The following is a 7,772-nucleotide window of genomic DNA, read 5'->3' on the forward strand; positions in this document are numbered from 1 at the left end:
TACTATGTTGTACAGCCAGGTACCTGCTGATCAAATGCTTTCCAGGCATTCATTTACACTACATACTGCAATTAATTCAATGCCATCAGATATGGTATAATATATGTTGATACGGATATGGATCAAATCGATATATCCCAAGGAAATAACCCAGGTTTCATCATCAGAGAAGACAAAATCTTAGCAAGAAGCAACTGAATTACTGGTCCAGGGTCAGTCCCGCCACTTATTGCACAGTGAAGATCTTTGGATAACAAAAGGTGGAACCTTAGAAAAACAATTCCATAAGGAGAGAGACCTCTTGGCTCATCTCGATGGGGACCAATCTGTGGAAAAAATGTACCTTCAGGATGCTGAACCTTTGCTCAGTTCTGCTGGCTTTTGACATTGCAAACGCTGAGCATCGGGTTCAAACTATTCTGGCAATCTATCTCCCAGTTTGCAGGAGGTCCCACACACCCACTCCTCAGAGGTAATTCAGTTTGATTACACAAAACATGATGCCCTCAAATGGTCTTTAGTTGAAAAACATGAATATGAGCACACTGTTCTGTTTTGAGATTTCTACCGTGTTTAAATTTTCCATTCACAAGAAAAAAAAAAAAAAGGATTGAAAAGATCAAACAACCATTAGTCATTGCATTATCAGCTCTGTGAATTCCAGCAGGCATTGGATCAAGCCCTTTGACAAAGGAAACAGCCTTATACAACAGGAGACACTATGAAGCAGCTTCCTGTAATTCCACTTAGAAATAGGAGGAAACTAAGCAGCACAGAAGAATTTTAACCATTTGTCCAGAACAGTCACTGAAAATAACAGACTGGTGTGCTGATCTCATGCTTTCATAGATAATAAACATAGAATGCTATAATTATCAGCAAGATACATAGCAATCCCAGGAAATTCTTCCCCATATTATGCCCACACGCACATATTTTCTGGTTGATGAAACAATTTTGATTTTAATATGTAGGTGCTTAACTTGCCAGTAAAACTTGCAACAATCTCTTCAATTCCGCTAAATACGCTCATTATTGCTGCTGTTACCAAAAACCTGCTATACCACATGATGCAGGAACTAATAACAGTGGTGTGATTTCAGCTGTAATCCTAGGCATTTTATTAATTAATAAAACTGTATGATCAAGAAAAAGCAACAGCAATTCCAAACAAACCTCTTCTAGCAAGTTGCAACAAGAGTGGTGTTACAGTGGCATTCCAGTACTACCACTACACCAAAAAACCCATAAACACGTTGGTAAATAAAATTACATAGAACCTATACAGAGACCCACAAAATACTCTATGAACATTTGAAGTAGTGATTAACCCTGACATCCCTGACCGTGTAGCATAAATATTAGCATGTAGTTAAGGCATTTGAGAATGAGTAAAATATCAGTATGGGATAGAAATGTTTAGGAATACAGTAATTAAGTCATAGAGAATTAGAAGAGCCTGGCAGTTGACTCCTCTATAATCTCTTCCTTTCCAGACTGTTTAGAGCGCTGTGTTTTCAAGACGGTCCTCCGCTTTCGAGATGATCCCCCCACTTCGTCCTCCAGACTAGAAGAAAGAAATATCCGGCAACCCCCTCAGACCCAGTCGCCCCCACGGCCGCCAGAAAGCCCTCGCCGGGCGGCGGTCGAGTGGAAGCGGGGCTGCCGGGGCGGCGGAGCCCCGGGGCTGCGGGACAAGGGGCGGCGGGGCGGGCGCTGTCCATGGTGCTGAACACCGCCCGCCGCCAGCGTCCACCTCTCCAGCAGGTTTAGGGGAGAAAAAATACATACTAAAAAAAAATAAAATAAATAAATCTAAAAATCAACCAGTGCTAAAAATTGCCATGGTGGTCGCATTCGCCATGAAGGACCACATTTTTTTCACAAAAAAAAAAAATTAAATACATAGAGCTGGGTCTTAGAGGAAACTGTTGGGCAAGGTTAACTCCCAGCATAGCTACCTGCGCTGCTACAACTAAGTGGCTGTGCATACAGACGTGGATGTGTGCATACACACTGGTCATTAGGGCTCTGTCTGCCTGCTTGGCTAGTGGTATCGCTGCCCCTCTCAACCCTTAATGAATCATTTTTGCACACGGAGACATTAGCTCCAATTATTAAATAAGGAACAGACGGGACTCGCCGAGCAGAGCCAAAGTGATTTGTCCCAAGGTCACACAGAAAAGTCTATGGCTGAGCTAAACCTGCCTGTCTCTGGAAAACAAATACGTCCCCATTTCCATTATCCCTTCCTGGCAAGACAAATCCCCACTGGTGAATGGAAGGGCTATATCACACACACAACCAAGCCCAGGTATTGCAGTACCCTGGTCTCCCCCCAGCCCCACATGTATCCTGCTCCTGGGGAGGGGTCAGTACCCACTGCCCTCCAGTGCCCCGATCCACTGATGCCCCAGCACCCCAGTCCCTTGAGGTGCACCCCACAAGTTGGCTTGCTGTCCCCCCAGGAGTCTTGCTTGTCCTCTGGCAACCAGGGCACAGAGCAAAAGCAGGAGGGAGGGAGCGAAGGGAAAGAGTTCCTCCTGCATCCACAGGGTTTCTGTCTGCAACCCAGGGCACGTAAATCCCCTCTCCCACTCCGCAGCATTACCTTGTTGGTGACAGGGATTGCTTCTTCCCACGGTGGCGGCAAAGTGGTCCTTTTGGTGGCAATAATTAAGATGGGTAGGGGTAGGCACCTCCTATTTTCAGCCACGGCAGAGATAGCATTCCTTGCACAGACCTTCTGGAGCTGAATAATCCTCAAATGCCTCTGCAAAGATCACCAGCAGGTGAGCCCCACTCGGCTAGCATTGTCACTCCTCCAGCTATGGGCACATCCTGTTTTCTTCTGATCACAGACAAATGCTGAGGACCGAGTACCCTACCCCCGCGAATTCATGCACATACACACACGCCATGCAACACGCTGCTCTCTCAGCATCGCCCAAGTCTCATTTGCAAGAGGCGTGAATGGTCCCTGGATTTAAGCGGGGGGAGGCGGGGGGCGGGGGAGTGGGGGGGGAGAGAGGCATGAGGAGGAGGAATAAACAAACAAACAATGAAACAACAGATGGGTCTTTGCTCTCTGCTACCACAGCCTTGGTCTTCCTAAATACTTGCTGCAGCTTGACCCACCTGCTTAAACACCTCTGCCCCTCCTCCCTTACGCACGGCAGCAACCTCTCTGCATGTATAGGGGGCTAACCCTGCATTCTGCCCTGCGAGGAAAGCTCTCCAGATGCTCTGAAGGTTGCAAAGTCTCCCTGTTAAACCGACACCTCCTTCCCGCACTACCCGCCTCCAGCAAGTAAGAAAGCGGTGCTTGGTTCAGAACAGCATCATCCGAAGGGAAAAAAAAAAAAAAAAAAGAAAAAAAAAAAGGCAAAAAAAATAAAAGCTGTATCTGCTTTGGGAGGATCTGTTTAAACCCGAGTCGCGGGGAAGAGTTTACCCCTGCGGATCCGGCAGCCTTTTGCGAACTGTCTCCGGCGAAGTTTTCCCGTTCCCCCGGTGCTCCGCTCCCGCACCTGCGGGTCGGGGGTTGAGGGGGCGAGGGGTCCCTTCGCACCGGGAGGGTGCCGGGCTTCAGCGCAACTTTTTAGTGCCACCAAGTGGCATAGATCCCTCTAGGAAACCAAGCAGCCTGCCAGCTCTGGGCTCTGCCTGCTGCTCCCTGGCAAGGGGAGAGAGGGGGATGTGAGAGCAGCGACCACCCCCTCTACACACACACACACACAGCGATATGAAGCAGAAAGCAGGGAATGTTTGCCACTGGAAGGACAGGTTGCCCTCTCCAGCCCTCGCCCCTTCCGTTGGCGACAGCACCGGGCACAGCGAGACGAGGAGCGATGCCCCTGCCAAGGGCTGCCCGAGCTGCCAGCCCCGCCGGCGGGATGCGCCCCCTGCTCCTCTCCCCCGCGGGCTGTCCCCCGCCTGCGCCGGCCCCCGCTCCTCCCCACGGCAGGTGCCACCTGCAGCCACCCCCCCTTTCCGCCGACCTCCCTCCCCTCTGCTCGCCCCGGGCTCCCCGGACCCCCAGGCGCTGCGGTTCCCTGCCAGCCCCATGGCTCCGCAGCCAGCGCCCCTGGAGGGTTCCTGCAGCCCCAGGGGCAGGCTGCCCATTTGCCTACCTTCTGCCCACAAGCTCGGTACCCTCCGGCCCTTCGTTTCCCCGCCCTTCCACAAACCCCACAGCACCTCTCTCCCTTGCTGACTACCTGCTCCCCACACATCTACCTTTCCTCAGTTAACCCTTCCCTCCCGACGCCGGCCGAGGCTTCACCTTCTCCTCCGGCACCCCTGCATCCTCCCAAAGCTTCCCCCGTCTCCCTCTATCCTCCTCCCTCTCACGGCTCAGCCCCACGCACCCAGGCTCTTGCTCTCATTCACACTCAGCTCGTCCCGCTCCTCTCCGGCACCGCATCATTCCTCCGCCTGGGGTGTCAGGGACCGCCAGCACAAGGCCGGGCACCGTGGCTCCGAGCGTGGGGTGTGGGGCTATGGGGGGTGTGGGTGGATGTGTGTGGGTGGGAGGGCTCCCAGGTAGCCTGAGCCCTGACAAACTCAACACCTCCCAGCACTCCTCCTGCAGCAGCAGTGACAAACAGCAACAAAACATCGCAACACAACGCCGGAGATCATCTCTTTAGTCAAAGCTATTCTTAGTAAATAAATAAATAAAGGAAAATAAAATAAATAAATAACAATGCAAAATGCCATTTAAGTAAGAGCTGATCTGGCATTTAAAAGGCTGCTGGGTCTGACCATTTACCAGGCTGTATTTGCAGGGGAGGATTAGCCCGTGCATCCATTTTCGAGAATTAACAGCCATTCTCTGCCGCTGCTCCACAGCTTGGCACTCCCTGCTGGTTCCCCCTCTTTTGGTTGCTGCTTAAAATATTATCTTTTTTTTCTTTTTTTTTAAAACAACTACTGAATGACCCAAATCCTGGCCGCTACTTGATGTGGCTCCCCCAGAGTGACTGCATTGCCACATCCATCCTGCGTCGTGTCCTTCTCCACACCCCTGCCCAACTGAGGTAACTTTGATAAAGTTGTTGGGGAAAAGAGGAAGAGGGGCAGTCTTGCTATGGCTTCATCCATGCTCCTAATCCCCTGTGATCCCTTTACTGCTGTCTCTCTTCCACCAGAGTACCAGCTTGACTGCTCCTTTCATCCCAAAGGGTGAAGGATAGGGATCCCATATGTCGTTACCAGGTGTGGAGCCTCGCTTCTTTCTCCTTCACATCCTCCTTCAGTCCCAGCCTGGGACTGCCTGGGAGCCCATCAGCCAGCACCTGCTTCACATCTTTCCTCAGCTCTCATGGCTCCTCCAGCCGCTGAAGCCCTGGCAGAGGCCAGTCCTTAAAGCAGAGGCACTGTGGGGGTGTGTGTGTCCTGGTTTAAGGATCTGGTACAAGCCTTTGTCATCCGTTTTAGTAGCCAGTCCAGCCCAGACCATGACACTGTGTGTGGCTCCAACGGTTCGTTCCCTCTACTTTGCTGCAAGGGCCTCTGTGCTGGTGTTTGAAGGGGTGGAGGTAAGTTACGTGAGAAGTGAGAACCCACTAGCTACCAGGAGCTTTCCCATTCCTGCCACTGCCTTTGTGGGGTGATGGATAAGGAGCATCCTGCTGCTTCCTCCCCACTCCCACTCGGATACTGTCTTTCCCTTTAACCATGGGCTGTGAAATTACAGGGAAGGTCAGGAGGCTGGGGACAGAGAAAAGGAGAGGACAGACATCTGTGGAGAAAGCACAGAGTGGAAGAAGGAGGGGAGGGATGTGTCTGTAGAAGGGAAAGGTGAGGCAGAAGGAAAAGTGGTGTCACCGTGCACAGGGTCCCTGGAAGGAAGAAATGTCAAGGGATCTGGGGAGAGAAGAGGTGCCTTTGCTTTGCTGGGCTGTCCCAGCAGTTCTCTGCCTCCCCAGGGAGTGTGTAACGAGGGAGTCAGAAAGCAGCTACCTCTTATTGGCAACAGGGACACCCAGCTGTCTGGCAGGATGGTGGGTGACCCACAGCGGATGAGGGAGGTGATCCCCACACAAGCAGGTCACACTGAGTTGTGTGGACGCAGCCATGCTGGATGCAAAGCAGCTCCTACACACACATCCCCAAGGACTCCCCAGGAACCAGAGCCCAGAGTCAGAGTTCACTGTGCCAGATGTTTGGAGCAGCTGGATCAAAGATTAAAGGAGGCAAACAGAATGGATGGGGGTGGCCATGGCACTTGCGTTCCTAATGCCTCTCGTTGACCTTTTAAACAGGGTCTCAATAAATACAGATACATAAAATGCTCTTTTCCTTTGCTCTCTTCCTCCTCCTTTCTCCCCTCCTCCCTTCCCATCATTCCCAACCATTTTAGAGAATCCATAGAATTAGTCACTGTCTTCTCCACTTTTTCCTGTACTAGGAAATCTGCCCTTCTATTTTGACACTATTTTTAAAGTAAATAAAATGAAAGCTTCCTAATACCTGTTTGCAACAGCATCAGTAAAAAAAAAATAAGCCAGTATCTGAATAAGGAGACATAATGACTATGTTTTAAAAACTCACTATTGGTAACATCCATTACTTCTGTGGCAGTAGCACCTATAGATACTCACACACTGGGCAAGGCTGGACATGCTCTGAATCCCTGCGCTCTGAGGAGCTCATGCATACAGAAAATTGCAGCAGTAAAAAGAATATGAATAAGTCTCCAGGTATAATCAATACCTCCAAAGAGAATGCTAACCACTCTACCACTTCAGGACTGAAAATAATGAAGTGAAGGGAATACGAATTTAGATTCCCCTCAGTTCCAGAATGAATAAAACCTGTGGGACACAGGCAGCACAATCAAAGACAGAGTGCGGACAAGGCGGCGATATTGTATTGACTAAGATGAGCCAGGTACCTGCTTTCTTACAAAGTAGTCTGTAAGACAAGCTCAAAAAAAAAAAAAAAAAAAGGAAACAAATTTATATGATGTGCTTGTATTTATATTTATACACATATATTCTGATAAATACAATATTTACTCCCCACTAGACGAGATGGGGGAAATTGAGCAAGGTGGGAACAATCTAGCATGCTCGTAGTTCATGACATGACTAAAATCAAGACAATTATTCCTGCTTCCCAAGAAAGCATCCTAATGGCAAGTCTGTTATGCAGCAGGAGAGTAAAAAGGTCCAAAGTATGCTATACAACACATTTTAAAAGAAAATAATAACATGCCAGGGTATAGTAAGGGTGCTAATCTCAGAATCCTTAGTTGAAGTTGTCCTTCCAACCTTGAGGAATGCCAGAGCCTGATTTTATATGTCTATTTTGTAGTGATTTATATATAAATTTCATGTTCTCTTCAGAGCGAACAGGGAAACTGTCTTTTATAGGGTGCAATTCATTTGACCTATCTTAAACATGTTGTTTAGGATGACAAAGAAAGAGGCATTAAGATGTGCCCACTTCTCTTCATAGATTCCAAAGTCTACCTATTCCTCATAGGGATATCTATATTATACCACTGAGCTTTTAAGGAATCTGTGACTAATTTTTGACTCTTGGTTGTGCATAGGTGTAAAGGAGGCACTGAAATGCCCAACGCTTCCAAGACTGTTCTAATTCTGTGCAAGGAAGCGACCCAACTCCTAATAGCCAGCAAATCTCAGAAATCCCAAACTGACCTTAGCTATGAAACTCCTTCAACATTATGCAGTTCCTGCGTAGGGTTTCTTACCTTAGATTTAGATTGAGAATGTACGACTGGAGGTGTCTACAAGCTC

The 7,772-nt window shown here is 48.9% G+C and overlaps 1 protein-coding gene across 11 annotated transcripts in view; it reads right to left on the minus strand.

Annotated features, from left to right (window-relative positions):
* The window catches only part of GRM5 (glutamate metabotropic receptor 5), a 290,564-nt gene extending 285,916 nt beyond the window's left edge, over window positions 1-4,648 (minus strand). For 3 of the 11 annotated variants that reach the window (XR_012585219.1, XM_074572513.1, XM_074572512.1), the window contains exon 1: window positions 2,612-3,308. The gene's annotated coding sequence lies outside the window, so the exon portion shown is untranslated. Of the gene's footprint in view, window positions 1-2,611; window positions 3,309-3,454; window positions 3,743-4,285; window positions 4,337-4,370 lie in introns of those variants that run through there. The other 8 variants (XM_074572514.1, XM_074572507.1, XM_074572516.1 and 5 more) reach the window with 6 other exon arrangements.
* Between the last annotated feature and the right edge of the window lie 3,124 nt (window positions 4,649-7,772).

Source organism: Larus michahellis, chromosome 1, assembly GCF_964199755.1.
Source record: "Larus michahellis chromosome 1, bLarMic1.1, whole genome shotgun sequence".
NCBI lineage: Eukaryota > Metazoa > Chordata > Aves > Charadriiformes > Laridae > Larus > Larus michahellis.